This window comes from Heloderma suspectum, chromosome 2 (assembly GCF_057233095.1).
Source record: "Heloderma suspectum isolate Gila_16-S chromosome 2, 16-S_ref, whole genome shotgun sequence".
NCBI classification, from domain to species: Eukaryota; Metazoa; Chordata; class Lepidosauria; order Squamata; family Helodermatidae; genus Heloderma; species Heloderma suspectum.
Window position 1 is genome coordinate 70,068,493 of NC_139459.1, and position 22,656 is coordinate 70,091,148.

Sequence of the window (22,656 nt, forward strand, 5' to 3'; positions counted from 1 at the left end):
TCAGTTTATATTCCAATTCCAAAGAAGGGCAATGCCAAAGAGTGTTCAAACTACCGTACAATTGCGCTCATTTCACATGCCAGCAAGGTGATGCTCAAAATCCTACAAGCTAGCCTTCAGCAGTATGTGAACTGAGAACTACCGGAAGTACAAGCTGGGTTTCGAAGAGGCAGAGGAACTAGAGATCAAATCGCCAACATTCGCTGCATCATGGAGAAAGCAAGAGAATTCCAGAAAAACGTCTATTTCTGCTTGATTGACTTCGCTAAAGCCTTTGATTTTGTGGATCACAACAAACTGTGGCAAATTCTTAAAGAGATGGGAATACCAGACCACCTTACCTGTCTCATGACAAACCTGTATGAGGGTCAAGAAGCAACAGTAAGAACCGGACATGGAACAACCGATTGGTTCAAAACTGGGAAAGGAGTACGACAAGGCTGTATATTGTCACCCTGCTTATTTAACTTATATGCAGAGCACATCATGAGAAATGCCGGGTTGGATGAATCACAGGTCGGAATTAAGATTGCCGGGAGAATTATCAACAACCTCAGATACGCAGACGATACCACCCTAATGGCAGAAAGTGAAGAGGATCTAAAGAGCCTCTTGTTGAGGGTGAAAGCGGAGAGTGCAAAAGCTGGTTTGAAACTCAACATTAAAAAAAACTAAGATCATGCCATCTGGCCCCATCACTTCCTGGCATATAGAAGGGGAAGAAATGGAAGCAGTGACAGATTTTATTTTCTTGGGCTCCAAGAACACCGCAGACGGTGACCGCAGCCATGAAATTAAAAGACGCTTGCTCCTTGGGAGGAAAGCTATGGCAAACCTAGACAGCATAGTAAGAAGCAGAGACATCACCTTGCCGACAAAGGTTCGTATAATCAAAGCTATGGTTTTCCCAGTAGTAATGTATGGCTGTGAGAGCTGGACTATAAGGAAGGCTGAGCGCCGAAGAACTGTTGCTTTCAAACTGTGGTGCTGGAGAAGATTCTTACGCATCCCCTGGACTGCAAGGAGGTCAAATCTAGGGATGTACGAAGGTTCCGCCACGGATCTCGGGGAGGCCGAATGCCAGCGCATTCGGCCCCCAAAATTGGTGGCGGAACGGCCCGCCACCCCCCCCGCCACCCTCCGGGATGGGACTTACCTTGGGCGGATCTTCCTGGCGGCAGCGGCTCTGGCGGCGGTTCGGCGGCGGCTGGTCTACCAACCAGCTGCCGCCGCCGCCATTTCCAGGTTAAAAAAAACAAAAAACCGTGATAGGCTACATAAAGATTTACGTAGCCTATCATGGCTAGATTTTAAAAAAAACACCGTGATAGGCTACGTAAACGTTTACGTAGTCTATCACGGCTGACTTAAAAAAAAAACACGCGCGTACGCAAATGGCGTAGACGCTACGCTATTTGCGTTCTCCTTATTTTTGCCATCTTAGTCTACGTAAATGTTTACGTAGACTAAGACGTGCCAAAATAAGGAACGCAAATGGCAGCGGCCATGGCCGCCGCAATTTGCGTATGCGCGTTTTTGTTTTTTTAAGTCAGCCGTGATAGGCTACGTAAACATTTACATAGCCTATCACGGCTGACTACAGGGACGCAAACGGCGGTGGCTACGGCCACTGCCATTTGCATCCCTGCTAGCCAGCAGCCGGATGTTCAGCTGCTGGCGGAGCCAGCCGGTGGCTCCGCAGAATTGCTGCGGAGCACAGCCGGCAGGCCAGGATTCCAGGGGAGGGAGGAACGGAGCACCTCCCCCCCCAGCGAGGATTCCGGGGGGAGGGACGGAACGCCTCCCCCTCCACCATCAGCATAATCCCCGAAAGATAAGTGATTTTCGTACATCCCTAGTCAAATCAGTCAATCCTAAAGGAAATCAACCCTGACTGCTCATTGGAAGGACAGATACTGAAGCTGAAGCTCAAATATTTTGGCCACCTAATGCAAAGAGAAAACTCACTGGAAAAGACCCTGATGCGGGGAAAGATTGAAGGCAAAAGGACATGGGGACAGCAGAGGATGAGATGGCTGGCTAGCATCACCGATGAAATGAATATGAACTTGAGCACACTCCGGGAGAGAGCAGAGGACAGGACGGCCTGGCGTGCTATGGTCCATGGAGTCACGAAGAGTTGGACACGACTTAATGACTGAACAACAACAACTGAACATAACACCAGGTGAAATAGATAAATTATGGAGGCCTATTACCTTAACAGAATTATGTGACACAATTAAGGATTAAAAAAAAAAAAAAGCCCCAGGTATGGATGGCTTTATAACAGAATATTGTAAGGTATCCTTAACAGAAAGGTAACAACCATTATTAGGTGTACTGAATGAGATCATGACAACTCACTCTCTTTTAAAAACTTGGGAGGAACCCCAGATAGTAGCGATTCCAAAAAAAGATAAAGATATTTAAAAAGTTGAGTCTTATAGACCTATTGCTCTTTTGAACCAAGATTTCAAAATATGGACATCCATCCTTGTCAAAAGATGAAATGGAATAATTGATAATTATATATCAGAAGATCAAACACACTTTATTAAAAATCATAATTTGGCAATGAATATAAGAAAATTAGTCAATATAATTCATCTGGTTAATAAATCTAAACAACTATATGGACTAATATTTTTATATGCTGAAAAGGCATTTGACCACCTAGAATGGAAGTTCTTGTTACAGATTTTGGATAAAATTGGTTTAGGCAGTCAATTTGCTGAATGAGTTTAAATGACCTATACAAATCCCAACACTTGTGCCTCTGTGAATGGAGTTGATTCAGACAAATTTTTATCTGAGGAGGGGCACTAGACAAGGTTGCCCTTTATCTTTTGTTATTTGCGCTATCTATACAGCCTCTCGCTCAAGCTATTAGAATGGAAAATACATTAAAGGGGGTAAAGATTGGCAGAGAAGAGTTCAAAATTAGACTCTATGCTGACAAAATAGTTATTTATTTAAATGATCCCATGAATACTTATTATAAACTTTTATTTCTGTTCCAGGAATATGGTCAAGTATCAGGATATAAAATCAATTTTACAAAATCAGAGTGCATTAGATTCAAAATGGATAATCTTACAAAAATCAATATTACTAAAAAATATATAATTCCATGGAAAGAAATTCCAGTTAGATATTTAGGTGTATGGATTACACAAAATCTTGATATTTTAACTGAATATAATCATTGTAAGGTTATGCTTGAAGTAAAAGATGACTTGGCTTGCTGGAACCAGCTTCATATTCAATGGATGGGCAGGATATCTGCCTTTAAAATGGTGATACTTCTGGAAATTTTATTTCTGTTATCAAACATACCATTCAAGGTCCCACAAAAGATACTTGGAGATTGGCAAACAATGTCCTTAGATTTTGTCTGGAATGGGAAAAAACCAAGAGTAGCGCGTGCGTGCGCGTGCACACACACACCCTTTAATAAAACCAACTAAGAATGGTGGATTAGCCTTCCCAGCCATAAAAAACTATTATGTTGTGGCTATGCTTATACATTTGAAGACATGGTTTAATCCAGACAGAGCAACCAAATTAGAACATAATGTCTCAACAGAGTTGAAAAACACTATATGGTTCTGTAAGAACTTTGATAAAAAATATATTAAGAATGAATCCATGTACCAAAACCTTTTTTCATAACTGGCTGAAACTTTAAAAAGTATTAAGCCTGGGTTTATCTCCATTAACAGCTATTACATATAACTAAGAGATGACAGATGAAACACAACTAGACAATCTATCTTTATGGTACAGTCATGGGCTAATAGAAATAACCGCACTTATAGACAAGGGGACATTTAAATCATATGAACAAATACAGAATGAAATGCAATACTCCCAGCCTTTATTTTTTCAGTATCTACAGCACAGAAGCATAGCCTTAAAGTTACTAAGGAAATCTGGACCTCTTCAGGAAAAAAACACTTTTTAAATTCTGATGATACAAAATCAGGAAAATCTATTAAGTAAGCTCTATAAAGTTCTCCTAGATTTAGATCTTACAATTAATAATTGCCAGAAAAGCTGCGAAAGAGAACTAACTAGTCCGATTCCAGCACCCGGACTTGGATTTGGAATAATATATCACAGCAGACTATTAGCACAAATCTGAAAGAAAAAAAAAATTGGATTTATTTTCCGCTGGTATTTAACGTCTGCAAGGATTAACCGTATTTATCATAGGGTTGATAACAGATGCTGGAGATGAAATGCCTAACGCAGATATGGCCCATGTTTTTTAGTTTTGCTCAGTGATTAAGGACTATTCGCTAAAGATAATAGATGAATTGAAATTATATCAGGGTATAGACTACCATAGGATCCAATAGTTATTCTCTTTGGTTTTGTAAAGGAAGTTGTTCTATCTGATGACGTAGAGATGACAGTGCATTTATTAACAGCTACCAGAATGCTGATATCAGCAAACTGGAAAAAACTGAAAACCCATAACTGATGATTGGATTATCAAATTATATACAGTTAAGTTAACTAACATAGTACGGGTTAGGGAGGGAAGACAACAAAATAATAGATTTATAGAAAAGTGGTCTTTTCTAAAAAATATAAAGATAATGTAATGTATTGGTATAACAAAGATCAAGAGAATGTGCAGCCTTTTGTGTTAGTGGGAACCCTGTGATATTTGCTGGTTTTGTTGGTAAATTTGATTACACTCTCTGTTGTTTAAATTGTTGATAATACTTGGTCTTATTTGTTTGCATACTTCTTATACACTTTTATCAGCATTGTAAAACTAATTTTTCATTTTTTAAAGATTATTGTTATGTGGGAAGGGGTGATTCTTACCTTGAGTATAGTGCATGGTGAGAGAAGGCTTATCTGTCCACTCCCCAGCTGCATTCTGACAAAAATTTCCCCCTGCATGGCTTGGAGGCTTGGGAATTAATGGAACCTTTTTCCTAAGGCTCCTAGATGCACCTTACACACATTACATTCCCATGATGCAGCTTTGCATGAGCAAAGATTCTAAGGTAATTCAAAAATTCATAACAGAGAACTTCCATCCTTATTTATAACACTGACTTCATAACTCCATGAGCAAATTACAAATACCAGTTCATTCATCACTAAGCATAACTTCTGAAGAGCTTGTGCATGTACGAACTGCCGGCTCTGGAAAAGGCAGAGTCCTCTGACTGTGCATTCAGAGTCTATGTGAATAGAATTTGCACACATGTAGACTCTTTCAGAAGTTGTGCTGAACATGCATAGTTGGCAGGAGCAAAGGAAGTGGATGCGATCCCAATTCCCCTTCTAATTGTTTTGTCGTAATTTGTGGAGAGGGTTAAAAAGGAGCACCATTAAGGATGGATGAATTCTCCTCATCCAAATGTACTTGGACTTATTTAGAGGCTATCTCCAGCTGTCTGAAAATTAACATAGATTTTATTAGATTAAGTGTGAACTGTCCACCAGGCCCATTCATCTAATTGGGAGCACAAAAATGCCTACAGGTGTGTATCTATGCCCTTCTGGCATGGATCAGACCTTCCCTGCCACCCCCACAACCTTCTGGCAGTCATCCAGCTGGTAGCAATGAAAATCTTGACCAGGAAGGTGGAACAGAAAGTAAATGCCATGCACCAAAAGCATTTATCTCTCTCTACAGGGCTATTTTTCATTGGGTGTGCATTGCCCCTGTGCAATGACTCCCCTCACAGAGCTTTGGAACTCTGGGAAAATCATCTCCTCAGTTCATCCTGAATATTATTTATTTAATAGATTTATATACCACTTACCATATTTTAAACAAATATCTCTAACTCATTTACAGGGAGACTAAAATACATTCAATATAGCATGATATACATTAAAATACATAATAAATGCTAACACATTTATAAAACTTTAAAACCAATTCTCAAAACACTATAATTAACAAACAGATGGGGCAGCACACTCACTCAGGAAAGGCCTAAGTAAAGAGATGATTCTTTAAATGTTGCCTAAAGTACACCGCAGTTGCCCCCTCCTGAATACCATGGGGATGACATTCCATAATGTGGGTGCCACCACAGAGAAGGCCCACTTCCGGGTTGCCACAAAGTGGCAATCTGCAGGTTGCGGTACAACTAGCAAGGCCTCCTCTGATTACCTTAATGATCATAAAGATCTGTACAGGGGAGGTGATCTGCCAGATAACCTGAGCTGTTCAGGTCTTTATTAATGGGATATCGGAGGAATCCATTTGGGGGGTGGAGCTCGGCGAGCTTTCACCAGCTTGGCCCCCTGGACTTGGCCCTTCCTGAGTCCAAGGAGGAGACACTTGCGTAAAGTGACCCATCTCCTTCTCCCCCTCCTGGGGAGAAGACATTTGCACATGGCAGAGGAAGTGCCAGTGGGCAGGGACTCCTGCTGCCACCACCACCATGCGCAAACCGCTCGCACTGTCCTTGCTAGTGTCAGCATCAGCAAGGAGAGTGGACGGGGTTTGCAGCTGGGAGTCCACGAGTTCTGGCGGGAAACCCGCAGCTTGGATCACTAACACAAGCTGAGCCGGGGGCTCGGGAGATATCCATCAAGCCCCAAGAGGGCCGGATTTCCCCCTGCTGGACATCCCTAGTCCGCATATGCCAACAGCAAAACCTAAAAATAGTAACTACACAGCCCCTCGAATACTAGTACTCCAAGTTGGCTCACATCGACAGTTTCCCTCCTGTATAGTAACTACACAGCCCCTTTAATTTGTAATGGTACATCTTCACAGTAGTTATAAAGAGGAATAGATGTGTATCCATTGGATTCTCAGACTTAGCTCTGCACATTTCATAATGGCCATCACTACCTGCCCATATAAGACGTAGGTTGGCCATTTGAGCTCACCTACCATCAGAGGGTCCTGCTCTCTCCTGCATAGCTGGCTGAGTGCACAAGTGCTGAACCCAAAGCAAACGATGCTGCCATTTGGTTGTATTTCCCCCAAAGAACAACACCACCAAAAGCTACATATACTCTGACTGATAGAATAGATACATTCATGTGTGACTACTGAAAATCAATGTTTCTAAACTTAGAATTCCTTAGACGAGAAATATTTTCTTCAGGGGTTGAGAAATTACAAGCAGCATCCAGCCACTCTTAATGTACCGAAATCTGATCAGATAAAAATAAAAGTATAATCATCATAATTAAAGGAACCCACCAGAGAAAAATTAAACGGTAAAAGGCTTAAATAAAGCTGCCATGGGTGGTTTAATGGTTTTGAACAAATAGGAATTCATTTTCTAAAACAAACCCAAACAAAAAGAAAGCAGTATAGGTAGCTTAGGGAGAGCAATAGCTACCGCCTACTAATCAGCATATAACAAAGACATAAATTAAATGATTGCTGCTCCAAGAATGACAATAAGGACCATTTTTAGTATCACTTGAAACATGAATTATTCATGCCTTCAGTGCCTGGCTACAATATGCTTCATGTTGTATTTCGGTTCGGCCTATCCATTAAAAAACGGGGTTGGTACTGTAAATATTAATTGTAAAAGACGGCCATGCACAGTATGAAGACCAAAACGATCAAAAAATATTGTCTAAGGGTGCGATCCTATGCATGTTTAGGCCTGCACTTCCCAGCGTGGCTGGCTGATGCATGCTGGGAGTTGTAATTTAGACTGAAAAAAAGGCCTACATGGCTGGCTAGGGCATGCTGGGAGTTATAGGCCTTTTCTCTGTCTAATCATGCATAGTAATGTGCCTTAAAGGGACTTCGGCATGATCGTTCACAGGTGAAAGCCTTTTCAAAGGTCTTCAAACTATCTACCCTCAAGGAATTCTGTTTACATGAACTAGTCAGGGAGAGCACCTGCTCTGCTTAAAACCCTCTATACAGTCGGAAATCTGATAATGCAGGAATCCTAGTTGGGCAGAGCTCTATAACGGTGTTCAGATGAATGTACTTAGAAGCCCCCTTCAGACTGTTGTGCTGAATCAAGGGTGCAGCTAGGTATTTTTAGACCCTGGAATCTGGATGTCCATGTCTATGACTTCAGTGCTGAAACACACAATTCGCATTTCTATTCCCCACCCCTCCAACCACCATTTCATGCTTACAAACCACTTCTACATTCCTGATATGTTAGAACAACAAAACTGTTTGCCAAGCCTGATTTAAAAAAAAAAAAAAAACATGTGCAGATTTGCATTTTAAATTCATTTAAACCATAGCACCATCATGACTGCAGGAATAAAATGGAGTTTGTGTCTGCTGCCCTGATGCCTTCTTCTCCTGCTGCTCTCTGGGGTGGTCAGGGCGGGGGGGTCTTGGCTGTGGGGACCTTGACTTTGGCCCCAAATCCCAGCCCTAGCGGCACCACTGTGCTGAATGCACAAAGGTCTGATGAGTGCTCTCTCTCTCTCTGTGTGTGCATATGTGTGAGTGTGTGTGTGAGTGTGTGTGTGAGAGAGAGAAGTTGGGAATGTGAGTGTGAAGACTTTGGGAGCATGAAGACACTGGGGCTTGCACGTGCACTCCTGCTCCTACTCAGTTTTAGCTCTTATGTGTTCAGGTGGGCGTTTGGGCTGCTACTTTTGAGTTGCATCATTTTTGCTCCAGGGTCAAAGCATACTGAGCTGATTTCTCGGACACAGACTGGTCACCTGTTGCTTAGTCATGCAGATGTTAGCCTTCCTTCTCAAGAGATTCATACTGTTCACTGCTAAGGATAGACAAAAGGTATGGATTAAGATATTAGGGCAGAGTGAGCCCTGGGATAGCTTCATTTGCATTAATCACATTGAAATGCGGGAAATCACCACAGCTCTCATGAAGGATAATGTAACACACACAGAAGGAGACAGAAGATGCCTCACCTGACTTCAAGTTGGGAATTTCATGGAAGAAAAATACCCAGAAAAATTGTGCTAGAGTATAAAAGATAGCTGTCAGTCTGATTTAAAGGCTAAGGAATACACGAAATTCTTTGTTCTGTGAGTCCTTAAGGACCTGCTTGTAAAACACAACCAAGAACCCAGCAAAGGTAATTTTCTGCAGCTTTAATTATGTACTCAGTACTTGAGAGATTGGGCAAGAATCTTTTTCTCCCTTTTTTGCTATTTTTCATACCTATGAACGCCAGCTAAAAAAAATTTACAACTTGCAGACAGTGCAGAGGTGCACAGCCTCTGCAGTTTGGTGCATTGGGGTTTAATGCTTCAAAAGGGGGGGTATTTTTGATGTTACCAAATGTCGTCATTCACATGTGGACAGAAACTCACATGTGTACCCAATGAACCTGGAAATGTAGGGATCTTTTGCAGAGGCATGGAGCACACAGGGTAGATACCACACTGCACATTGAAAAAAAAATGGGTAAATTAGCTCAAGGACATTACTAGTTGAAGCATATACATTTTCATTTGCTGTAAACATTTACAGAAATAAAATGATTGATTAATATACTAAACCCCTAGCAATGGATGGGAAAACTATTCCTAACGGTGACAGAGCAAGAAAAGATGGAGGTGGGGAGTTATGGGTCACCAAATAAGGAGTGGGGAGGGCACTAGGGAAACACAATAAGGCAGGGCTTGGGGTGCTAAACTCCAGGGAGCTGTCAGGTTTTAGTGGCAAGGGGTGGACAAGTGAGGGGCAGAATGGATAGGTTGCTCTAGATCTACCCCTCACATGCCCACCCAGATATATTTACTTTATTTCAGAGGAAGGACAGGAATTCCTTGGTCACCATCACTTGGAAACCCATAGTGGGCACAGGTTACCCCTGGTCTACAGGCTCCTAGTCACGACTTATCCAGCAATTACTTCAGTCTCAAAAGCCACCATGTCCGTAGTGTTTTTTTGTACCCGAGCAAACAAAAGCTACAACAGACTACAACAATGGGGAGATCAAATGGCTGGCTAAGCTTTTATTATTGACCCCAAAGCCCTACAAAGAGGTGCAGAATATAGTTCAAAATTGGAATGTGGAATGGAGACCCTGGAGCAAGGTTTCTCTTGGGTCTTGATTACTCTGAGGAAAACAACAAACAAGGATGAAGGCAAAGAAACATAGGGAAAGGAGGCAACAAAGGGAAGCTAGGCGTGTGTGTGTGTGTGTGTGTGTGTGTGGTTGCACCTGGTTCAACACCCTGAAATACCTTAGCACAAAGCCTTGGGCTCCCAGCTTGTCTGCCAAAGCCCCCAATGAACTTAAAATCCACACCCTTGACTGCACTGTCATCCCACTCTGAGACACAATTGACTCAACAGTTCAAGAGCCAGGGCCACACAGCCCCATGAATGCAGCTATGCACACCAAGGGGAAGATCTCGTCACGCACCCAGGCTCCTACTATAGGTTAGCAACCCTACTGAAGTTGTTGTGAGCAAAATGCTACAATGGGTGCGTCACAGGGTAAGAAGCTCTATTTTTCTCTCTCTCTCTCTCTCTCTCTCTGTGTGTGTGTGTTTAATTCCATGATTATTATGTATACCTTATGCATAATACTTTAATAATGTTTCAGTTAGATAGATGGAGAGATGGATCAGGGCCAGGCCACTCATGAAGCAGGGTGAGGTGAATTGCACTCTCCTTCCATCCCACCCAGGAGGGCCAGCCACCGCCGTTGCCCTGCCTCCTCTAGAGGGTGATATAGAGAGCCCCACCAGCTGCTCTCCTGTTGTGGCATTTGCCACAGTGAGAAAGCAGCCAGCAGGGCTCTCTGGAGCAACCATCCAGCCCCTGTTTCCCTTTGGCCAGAAGCAGCAGCTCCGCAGCTTTCACAAGACCCGAGAGGGCACTTTTTCCACCAGTGCAGTGGCATGGGGAAAAGGAGTGCATAGTGGCAGTGGGGGAAGGGGCACATAGCAGTGACAGAGCCTGGGCTGGGGCTGAGATGGATAGATGATAGAGTATATTTAGTGCAGAAACTTGTGTTATTACATACTCACAACTAACGAATCACCAACCTCCAGAACAGCATGGGAAGGGGATGGGGAGGGGAATCAGAGAAAATTGCTGCCCTGTTCCGTCCCTCCAGCACCAGAGCACCCCACTGAGCACAAGTCTGGATCCAGCCCAATAAACCTTTTCTTTTCATTTTTTTAGCAAATGCTGGAATGGTGTCACTTTAACTTGTCTCCATGCACCCCCTTCCATAAAGGAATTCATACCTCCTCAATTGCTTATATAAGACTATCCTAGAATTGCTTCCCCCCACACACCCAGGAGCACATACTGTATACAAAACCCATACAGTAGGCAAGATCAGAGAAAAACAAAGACATATCCATTTATTTATTTATTTATTTATTTATTTTTACTTCTTTCCTTTGAGTAGTAGACCTGCATGCCATAAACTGCTATTGAAGCTCCATGAGGCACAGGGAAATGCTATCCAAGAAACACAAGTCCTTGGCCATGCCATACTTGTTGTGTGGGATTTGGATTCAACCCCATTTCTGGAGCCACTGGTACAAACAGGTATGAGCAGCTCAGAAAAGGATCTGCAGTATCTATATGCTTAAATAGACTTAAAACACACTGAAATTTGTGGGCTTAAAGCCTTGGAGATGAAATATGAATATAGGATTATATAATTGTTGAAACAAATCCTGTAATCCATTTTGGTATAATCTCTGTAATGTGGGGTATGATTTACTCATTACTATAGCAACATAGTACTATATACTATAGTACTCATGTAACTAAATGCAGCTTTTCATATTTGACTCTATATTGTATAAAATAGCCAAAGGTGATTGTGAGAACTTGCACTTATATTTGTACATTCCATATAGCATGCGAGTCAAAAGTTTAAACCTACTCAATTATATTTCCTAATGCTTGTTGTTGTTGTTGTTGTTCAGTCGTTCAGTCGTGTCCAACTCTTCATGACCCCATGGACCATAGCATGCCAGGCCTTCCTGTCCTGCACTCTCTCCCAGAGTGTGCTCAAGTCCATATTCATTGCATCGGTGATGCTATCTAGCCATCTCATCCTCTGCCGTCCCCTTCTCCTTTTGCCTTCAATCTTTCCCAGCATCAGGGTCTTTTCCAGGGAGTTTTCTCTTCGCATTAGGTGGCCAAAATATTTGAGCTTCAGCTTCAGTATCTGTCCTTCCAATGAGCACTCAGGGTTGATTTCCTTTAGGATGGACTGATTTGACCTCCTTGCAGTCCAGGGGACTCATAAGAGACTTCTCCAGCACCACAGTTCAAAAGCATCAATTCTTCAGTGCTCAGCCTTCCTTATAGTCCAGCTCTCACAGCCATACATTGCTACTGGGAAAACCATAGCTTTGATTATATGGACCTTTGTTGGCAAGGTGATGTCTCTGCTTCTTACTATGCTGTCTAGGTGTGCCATAGCTTTCCTCCCAAGGAGCAAGCGTCTTTTAATTTCATGGCTACAGTCACCATCTGTGGTGATCTTGGAGCCCAAGAAAGTAAAATCTGTCACTGTTTCCATTTCTTCCCCTTCTATATGCCAGGAACACTAAATGATTCTTAGACATTTGCTTTAGTTTGGATGTATTCCTTGGACTAAATAAATAAATAAATAAATAAGAATGGATTAACTCTTACATTAACTTGGCATGGGATGTTTTAAGGTGTTTTTGTTCATTTTATCCATTCCCTGTGGAAGGCACTTTTTGATTAGATGGATAGCCACAAAATCTATCAGAATGCTACTGAAGGATATTTAGGAACTAGTCCTTTTAACCTGAGAGGCCATGAACCCCTGAAGTCCAAATGAAACAAAATCCAAATCTTGTTCTGCCATCCAAAGGAGCTAATAAAATCCAGTAATGAAAAATATGCAAAACACACACATTAACAGCACAATCCTATACATATCTACTCTGATGTCCCATTTAGTTCAACAGGACATACGCCCTGGTGAGTGTATAAAGGACTGTAGCCTAAAACGGGATAATGCTACACATCAACCTGCCCCTTTCCCCCACTGCTTAGTAGACTTTTGTTCTGCAGTGTTTGTAAGTGCTGAACATACTTAATCTAGAGATAAATGCATATTATTTATATTGCTTATCCAGCCATCTTGCAGAAGAGCTCTTGCATGGAGTGCTTAAGTTCCAGCCCAAACTTAAGCATGTTTACTTGATTGTAAGTTCAGTGACACCTACTGTCAAGCAGGTGTTCATGTGCTTATAGCCTTAACTGAGCAGATAAATTTTTCAAAGTCTATTTCACCCGCCAAACATTTCCAGAAGTAGTTTTTGTCGGCATTCTTAACAACAGTTGCAAGGTTGAGCACCATGCCAGAACATCATCGAAATATAACAATACTGATAAATATTAAAATAACTCTTAGCTGAATGTGTTAGACTGCAATCATATACCCACTTACCTGGAAATAACTCAATGGGATTTATTTCTGCGTAGACATATATAGGATTGCATTATTTGGGTATTTATCTTAAGTAAGACATGTTCCCTTTCTCAATGACCAAGACTAGAAGATGTAATCAATCTATATTTATAGCCCTATATTTACACCCAAACTCTATGAAACACAATGTGTTTTCTTGGAAACCAGAAAGAACGTATCTTTCATACATCACTGTAGCAGTGTGGGAGAAGGCAGTCCTGTGAGTCCTTCCCACCTGATCATCACCTTTGGGGCATCTCCACACCAGCCTAAAATCCTGCATTTAATTTTATTTATTTATTTATTTATTTCTATACCGCCCAATAGCCGAAGCTCTCTTTTTGCGTCTGTTTTAAATGCAGGATCAGCATGAGCGTTTTTCACATGCTTCCTTTTCCCCCACCCTCTTTCCCTCCTCCTCCCCATACCTGAGTCTTCCATTATCTTCCATTGATCTCGCTCCTCTTCTTGCCACTTTTACTCTTTTCACAGAGGAAACTGAAGCGGAACACAACGGGGTAATTTGATAGCTCATTATCTGCGATCCATGTAAAAATGGAACAAAGGGCACTGAGTGCAGGAGACGCCTCGAATGATCGTGGCGTTGTGTAAAGAGCCCACAAACTTCTGTGAAATCACAATCTCAATCGCAGGTTAAAAGCTCAGCGTGAAGAGGCCCTTGATCTCAGTCAGATTAAAATTATGTGCAAAAATACACTTTTTTGGTGGAACTTACCTGAAAGAGATTTGAATAAAAGCAAATTATGAAGTTCAAAACAGCCAAAAATGATGTAGTTCAGGCATAATATTAGAAATGTATCATCCAAAGAGAGATATTCAGCAGAGAAATCAATTGATCTGCTGCTACAAAAGATGAATTAGATGAGAGTGCACATACTCAAACAGACTTATGGTGAAATACAATTCTTACCTTCCGACCTTTCACAATGCTGCACAAAATTTATGCCATTATTGACAAGGCTCTGATGCTCGCATAGTTAATTCTTAAGTAGTCATATTCACTATAAAGATTCCAGCCCAGACTGATTACAGATAAGATCCTGAGGCATACAACCTTCAGCTAAACTGAATCTTGAAACACCATGTAACACAGAGCTGTAAATTCAGTTTCTGCCCCCGCACCTTCAAATTAGATCAACTCCCACTTGAGCCCCAAACCATAATTTTGAAAACCCCAGAAGGACATTTGTAAGAACCTCTGAAGGACACTGACATTTGGTACTACACTTTCTGACCTCTGGTATCACATCAAAAATAGCTATAGAAGGCAGCTGATCCACGAGGAAACAATATCAGATGCAGCAGAGTAGAAAAAGATCAGGAGCTTATCACCTTCATCTGGAACTGCTGGGAAATGGAATGAATATTGTCTTGTATTGCATAGTGCTATACATTGTCTGTGTTTGAAAGAAAGAAAGAAAGAAAGAAAGAAAGAAAGAAAGAAAGAATACCCAACAGTCTAGAAACAAATCATAACCCCACCAGCTAGCAAAGACTGACTAAACGATCTGATAAATTTCGATATTTTTTTTCACACCATCTTTCCTAAAATAATTGCAAGACCCCAGCGAACATGTTCACACCCAAAATTCTCATCCAGCTTTTCTATATATGCCTTCAGCTTGTTGCAAATGTCTTTAGATATGTAGCATGCTGAGTTTCCACTTTCCTTGGACAGATTTTCAGCTCCACCATCGCTATTCCAGATACACAGAATTACTCCAAAACTCCCAAATATTCAGTACACACACACACACACGCACAATCTTGAATCTTGCTTAGCATCACAATGTAGTGTCAAGGCTCATCAGGTGAGAAAGAAGCTGCACTTCATCACACCCCTAACTGAGACCATTATGGGGTCCTGTTTAACTTGGATTGGCTACACATAAGACTATTTCTCAATCAGCTTGGCTTATTCCCCAGGCACTTTGAAGAGAAACCTGGGGGGGGGGGAGAGATATTACCCAACACTACTTGCTCAAAGAACACACCTACTCATCAAAGGTCTTGATCCACTTCCAGAGTCCAGTAGAGATCATCACTAGCTTAAGATAAGGAATGTCATGGCAACTGTAAGACACCTGTAGCAACAAACACAACAAAGGGTCTAGTGCCACCTTATAAACTAATAGATTTATTACATGATAAGCTTGTGTAGACTGGAGGCCACTTCTCCAGAATTTGCCCTTATTCTCCTGTTGGTTGGTTATGCTGAATCTATTGCTCTTGAGTGCATACTATCCTTTCCTTTCTTGTTTTACTGAATGAAGGTTGTATTGGGATGGTCCAGCCCACAAATGCACTGACCTGGTTCGCATGATTACTGTGGCCCACCATGGTTTATTTAAGCCAAGGTGGGATGTGGCACATACTGGAAACATATTCAATCTAAGGCCGCAACTTGGCATATCTTCTGAACCTGGTGAGGCTGGGTTGTTGGCAAGGTTAACAAACCATGCACAACCCTAAAACAGCCCATGCTTTTTGGGTGGTATGTTAACCACACCAATAACCCATCCTCACCAGGTTTGCACAAAATGACAAGCTGCATTTGTGGGTTGAATATGCAAAATGGCCGCCTGCACATGCCACTAAGCCCCAGGGGTTAATTAACCCACAGTGGTTTAGCATGATGAGCGAAATGGCCCACTAAGTTAAACTTGATGGATGCTTGGCAGAGATCCAGCCTGTGTACCTCTGGCCAATGGAGGGAACTGCAGGGAGATAGCCATGGCAGTTAAGGGAGCCTCCTGGCACCAATTGGATAAAGTGGGTCAGTTGGTACTCCTTGATTCCTATACAGGTTTCTAGGTCAGGCTTACTCACTGGCCTGAGCAAGAAGGAGGCCTGTTTTTGCAGGCTAAAGACCACTTTTGCCTCATCTTGCCCTCAGCTTCACTGAAACAGAGCTTCAATTTAACCTTGTGCCTACACTGTTATTTAAGTTCGTGGGTTTGCCAAGAAATGTGTCACCACATAAGGTGGGGGGGAAGGAACATTGAGTGGCAGAGATAAGGAAAATTCTTTTAGATCATAGCATTACTTTGTACCCCACTGCCTATTTAGGATGCTTCAAAATCAAGAGAGCAATCCTAGCGTTGCATCTCGGTAAACAGGGAATTGCAACAGAATTCTCTAGTATTTCTCTTAGTCTCCCTGTCGGTGTTTCTAACATGCGTTTCTTGCATGCTTAAGAAATACCTTAAGTACTTTTCATTACAAAATAACCTCATAGCAGGTTATGAATAATAACACAGTAAAATAATACAGCATTGATCAAAAGAAGAAGCAGCAGCCCATAATCAAACAGGGGAGAACAGTAACAGATAAATAACAATTTACATGATGCAGCAAAAGAAAAGAGAAAAGTTCAGTCAAAACCCTGGGTAAGCAAACTGATTTTTAGCTGGTGCCAGTATATGAGTGGAAGGGAGTTCCACAGGCGGGGTGCCTATGCCAAGAATGCCCTCTCTTAGGTCACCATATATTGAACACCATGTACTGCAAATGCAGCACTGTTAAGAGGGCATTCCCACTCAGTCTTAGTACATGGGAGAAAGTGCTCCATCAGATAGGTGGGTCCTAAGCTATGTTTGTAGAGCATTATATGTCGGCATCAGCACCTCGAATTTGGCTTGGTGGCTTATTGGCAGGCAGTACAACTCTTTCAGAATTCATGTACTATGTTCCTGGCAGGATATTCCCCTCAGCAGGCTAGCCGCAGCATTTTGCACTAACTGCAGGCTCCAGGACATCCTCACAGACAGGCCAACATAAATTGCATTGCAATAGTGCAATCTAGAGGTTAACAGTGCATGGGTCGCCATGGCCAGGCTATGCATGTCCAGGAACAGCTGTAGCTGCCTACTAATTGAAGGTGGTCCACATCCAGCCCTCCACTTAATTCTGACAATGGTCCAGGGCCTGCACAGCCTCTCCTGACTCAGAGGAAAGAGAAATAAAGTTGGGAATCATTAGCATACTGATGATGTTTTACTCCTGATCTCCTAATGACCACCACCAGTAGCTTCATATAGAAGAGCACTGGGGACAAAATGGAACCCTGAGGGACCCCACAACATAACTGAGAGCCAGTGTGGTATAGTAGTGAGAGTGTTGGAGGGGGAGGTGGGAGATCCAAGTTCTAGTCCCCACTCAGCCATGGAAGCTCACTGGGTGACTTTGGGCCAGTCACAGACTCTCAGCTCAACCTACCTCACAGGATCATTGTTATGAGGATAAAATGGAGAGGAGGAGGATAATGCAAGCTGCCTTGGGTTCCTTGCAAGAGGAAAAAAGGCAGGATATAAATGCAATAAATAAATATTTAAATAACTGTCATGGGCCTGAAATACGGTCACACAGTGCTATCCTCAGGACACAACCCTGCAGGTAGGACCAAAACCACTGTAACATTATGAACCCATCTCCCAGAGCTGTCCAGAATTTAAGTGTGTGTGTGTGTGTATACATACAGTGGTCAACAACAGCCACTGAGAGATAATTCCCCCACCTCTCTCTCAATAAAGATCATCTGTTGGGGCAACCAAGGCTAATTAAGTCCCCAAACTAGGCATGAACCCAGACTGGAAAGCATCTCAATAACCCAAATAAGGCAATTTTACCTTACTTTTAATCAAAAGAGGAGTTTTCAAATTAACCCTAAAATTCATTAAAAAATAAAGCATAATAGCATGCTGAACAGAATGCAGCATTAAAATATCATTACAGTTCTTACAGTAGGTGAAGTAACTCACAATTACCTGTTGCATGGCCATAAATGTGTACATGTGTATGTAATTTCCATCTCTTCCAGTGTCCTGCTCTAGCTGGGCCAGACTCTGTCCTAGGCAAATACAGGAACAAATCCAATAGGCAAGTCAATTAGGCAGGCAAATATAATCATCATCATCATCATCATCAAGCATAGATGTATCAGCCCAGTCTGGGATCAGGTTAAAGCAGAAGTGTTCAAGATACTGGCAGTGGTCAATGCACTCTATTACCAGGCAAGTAAGTGGTTTCTAGTAGAAAGGTCAAAGCAGAGCTAAGGTCAAAACACAGGAGAATAATCAAGCAGAAACACAGCTCAAAAGCAGAGTCAAGCAGGAGTCCAGAGGTCAGCAGCACAGTGGTTCAGTCACAAGGCAAAGAAACAGGACACTGGAATTAAAGATAAGACATTGTTCCAGCAATGGCTATCCTGAAACTGAAGGCTTCAGCTGCAGTTCATTACAGCCCTCTGTCAAATGTCCAACCCATAAGGAGGGCTTTATGCCTCAGGACACAGCTACAATTCTTGAGGAGCGTGCTTCACTTCTGCATGGCGACCTTTGTCTCCACCTTCTAGAACCAGCATGCTCAGGGGCTGAGTGGGCACTTGTTTTCCTTTCTGTTGTCATGGGCAAGTCACAATCCTCAGGGATCCCATCTGAGGGTCCCCCAGAGTCCACTACTATAGAAGGGGCCAAAGCATCTTCTCCGCTGATGCCAGAGGTGCCAGAGGTTTCACAAGTATTAGGGAATCCCACAAGGACTGTGTGTTCTGCTGGGTCAAGCTCTTTGTCTGACGAGTCTGATATGAAAGTCAGACATGACATCCACAAGCACTCATGAGCTATTATTTATCCCTGAACAATAGTAACTGTGTGCCTTTAAACCATTTCCTTTGTTTAGGGAGCATTTGAGCAATAGTCTTCTACATATTGACATAACAGAAGGAAAGAATTTCCTAGAAACTATATATGAGCTCACCGTCTGTTCCAATTGTAATCCAATAGATCCACAGGGACTTTCCACACATGTGATATGCAGTTCTTTATTACTTATGATGGGTTCTTCCACTACTAATCGATGGCATCGTTAATGGGGTTTAGTCAATTGGAAACCCACTGAGCTGTGGAGAGTGTTCATCCTCACAATAACAAAGAAAAGCTGTATGGGACTTTAAAATTACTAACATTTATACAGTCAGGGCCAGAAATATTGGAACAAGGATAATGGTTTTGGCAGTTGGCCTCCGTACACCACCACATGGAAGTTGAAAGGAAACACACCCAGATGGGAGCGAAGTCAGGACTTTCAGCTGTAATTCAAGGGGTTTGACAAAAGTGGGGCACTAACCATTCAGAAAGTACAGCCAGTGGCATACACACACACCCATCATTGGTGGCTCATAAGTAATGGAACAAACCAACATAATTTCAAACTTAAGGGTCGCCTTTAATACCTGGATGAAAATCCTTTGCACTCAATGACTGCCTGAAGTCTGGAACCCACATGGACATGACCAAATGCTGAGTTTCCTCCCTCGAGATGCTTTGCCAGGCCTTTGCTGCAGCTGCCTTCAGCTGCTGCTTGTTTGTGGGTCGTTCTGCCTTCAGTCTTGTCTTCAGTAAGGGAAAAGCATGCTCTATTGGGTTGAGAGCAGGTGACTGACTTGGCCATGGAAGAACATCCCACTTCTTTGCTTTCAGAAACTCTTGGGTAGCTTTTGCTGTATGTTTTGGGTCATTATCCATCTGCAATATGAAGCAGCATCCTATCGGTTTGGTAGCATTCGGCTGAATCTGAGCAGAAAGTATAGCCCTATACACTTCAGAATTCATCCTGCTGCTTTGATCAGCAGTCAGGTCATCAATAAACACCAGTGACCCAGTTTTATCGGCAGCCATACATGCCCATGCCGTAACACTGCCTCCACCATGTTTGACAGACGATGTGGTATGCTTTGGATCATGAGCGGTTCCTTTCCTTCTCCATACTTTTCTCTTCCCATCATTCTGGTACAAGTTAATCTTGGTTTCATCCATCCAAAGAATCTTATTCCAGAACTGGGCAGGCTTTTTTAGGTGTCTGCTGGCAAAGGCCTTCTGGTTCTTGAGCGTTACCAGTGGTTTGCACCTTGTTGTGAAGCCTCTGTATTTACATTCATAAAGGTGTTTCTTGACTGTAGATGTTGACAATGATGTGCCTACCTCTGCAAGAGTGTTCTTGACCTGGCTAGATGTTTTGAAGGGGTTCCTCTTCACCATGAGCAGAATTCTGTAGTCATCCACTTTAGTTGTGTTCTGTGGTCTTCCAGGCCTTTTGCTGTTGCTGAGCTTGCTAGTTAATTCCTTCTTTTTCAGGATGTTCCAAACTGTTGTATTGGCCACTCCCACTGTTTTTGCTATCTCTCTGATGGGTTTATTTTGTTTCCTCAGCCTAATGATGGCCTCCTTCACTCCCATGGACACCTCTTTGGACCTCATGTTGGGAGTTCCAGTGAATAGCTACCAAATGCAAATGTAACACTCAGAACCACCTCCAGGCCTTTTATCTGCTTGATTGGTCATGGGGTGCCCAGGAAACAGGCCACACCTGGCCATGCAGCTACTTGTCAGCCATGCGTTCCATTACTTATGAGCCACCAATGATGGGTTTGTGTGTATGCCCCTGGCTGTCCTTCCTGAGTGGTTAATGTCCCACTTTTGTCAAACCCCTTGAATTACAGCTGAAAGTCCTGACTTCGCTCCCATCTGGGTGTGTCTCCTTTCAACTTCAATGTGGTGGTGTACAGAGGCCAAGTGCCAAAACAGTTATCCTTGTTCCAATATTTCTGGCCCTGACTGTATATGCCCTTTTCCCATTCATAAGATATCCTAGGACTACAATGATTTGCATTTTCCTATACTGGAAAAAATATTATGTACTAATATATATATATATATATATATATATATATATATATATATATATAAAAAATACTAAACTCCTATTGTAAAAATGCAAAGTATTATAACTGTACACAGATTATCTTTTAATTATGTGGGGCCCCATGAAAAAAGGATAGGCTTTGTGTATTTTCAAAATACACTAATATTACATGTAGATTCACCTGTATAAGTGCTTCACCTGGTGGTATGATGACTTTCCATGTATAGCCTTGTTTTTTATTATTTCCTTTAATTGTACCCCTGCCTTTTCCACTGCCCACCCTTCCCCTTTACGTGGTTATTGGTGTATTTATATTAGTACCTGTCATAAAAGTTATAAAACTTTAAAAGCTATTGTAGATAGATGATAGATAGATACACACACACACACTCACACAACTATGGGATTAATGATTATATCTAGGAATGGGATAATTAGCAAGGCTCGAACTCATCAAGGTTTTCCAAGTTCCAGCCAAGTCTCAGTCCACCTCATTCCCTTGTCAATTACAGTTTGTTTTTCTTTTCATTTGAATAGGGAAATGTGCATTCCGAAACACATTTTTTGACAGTGCACACTCAGATGAGACTTCCCATTCCCCATAGCACAAAAGCATGAAAATGTGTATTTATTGAAAAATGTGTGCATTTTTTAAAGTGCACATTTCCCGAATGCAAATGCTGGTTTGAGAACATGTGAGCTTTTCCTGAAAACTGCACTTGCACTCATGTTCACATCTGGAGTTGCGAACAAGTCAAATTCAAATCACAACGAAGGAAATGAAATTTTTGTACATCCCTACATATATCACACTGCCGTATTTTCTCCATCAATTCCCAAAAATGATATATCATTGAATCTGCAAAAACAAAAATAAAAAATTCTCTCACAAAGTCTTCAGTGGTTGTGAATGGCTAGCTGCATTTTTCAGACCATCACATTTGACTGTCAGCAGCTGTCACTCACTTAGTTTGCATGCCTGCATCCCTGATTTATATTGAAGTTCAGCATCATGCTGTTTGGTACCCCTTTATAGTTATTAAAGCCAGATTGTAAAGAAGAGAAAAGAACACAAGTCCCCCACCTTCCAAACTATAATTTTACTTCATACCTCCAAAGTCTTCTCCATCATCATCTGACTCCTACAACTTCTGAGTAAACATCTATAGGTTTACACTGTTGGTAGTTCTATTTTGAAATTCATCATACTTAAAAAAACGGTCATCATCTTTACTAAAAGATAGAGTGATTGTGCAAGTAATGGTAGTGTTGTGTGTCCAGATATCTTTTGTAAGATCTGGACCTCTTGACATTTTCTTTTAAATCATGAGACAAAGGTATTTTTTTTTATTTGTTTTTTAAAGGAGACTGGCAATTTGGCCCATACATGGTGCTCTCTGTGCCACACTGTGATTTCCAAAAGAACTAGAGCAACTTATCTCCTCTCTGCTGGGCTTAGGTGCCACAAGTGCAGCTGGCCGTAGCTTGGTATCGCAGCTTTTCATTCCACAGCGGTCAGGAGAGATCAGGTCCTTCAATTACATCTTCT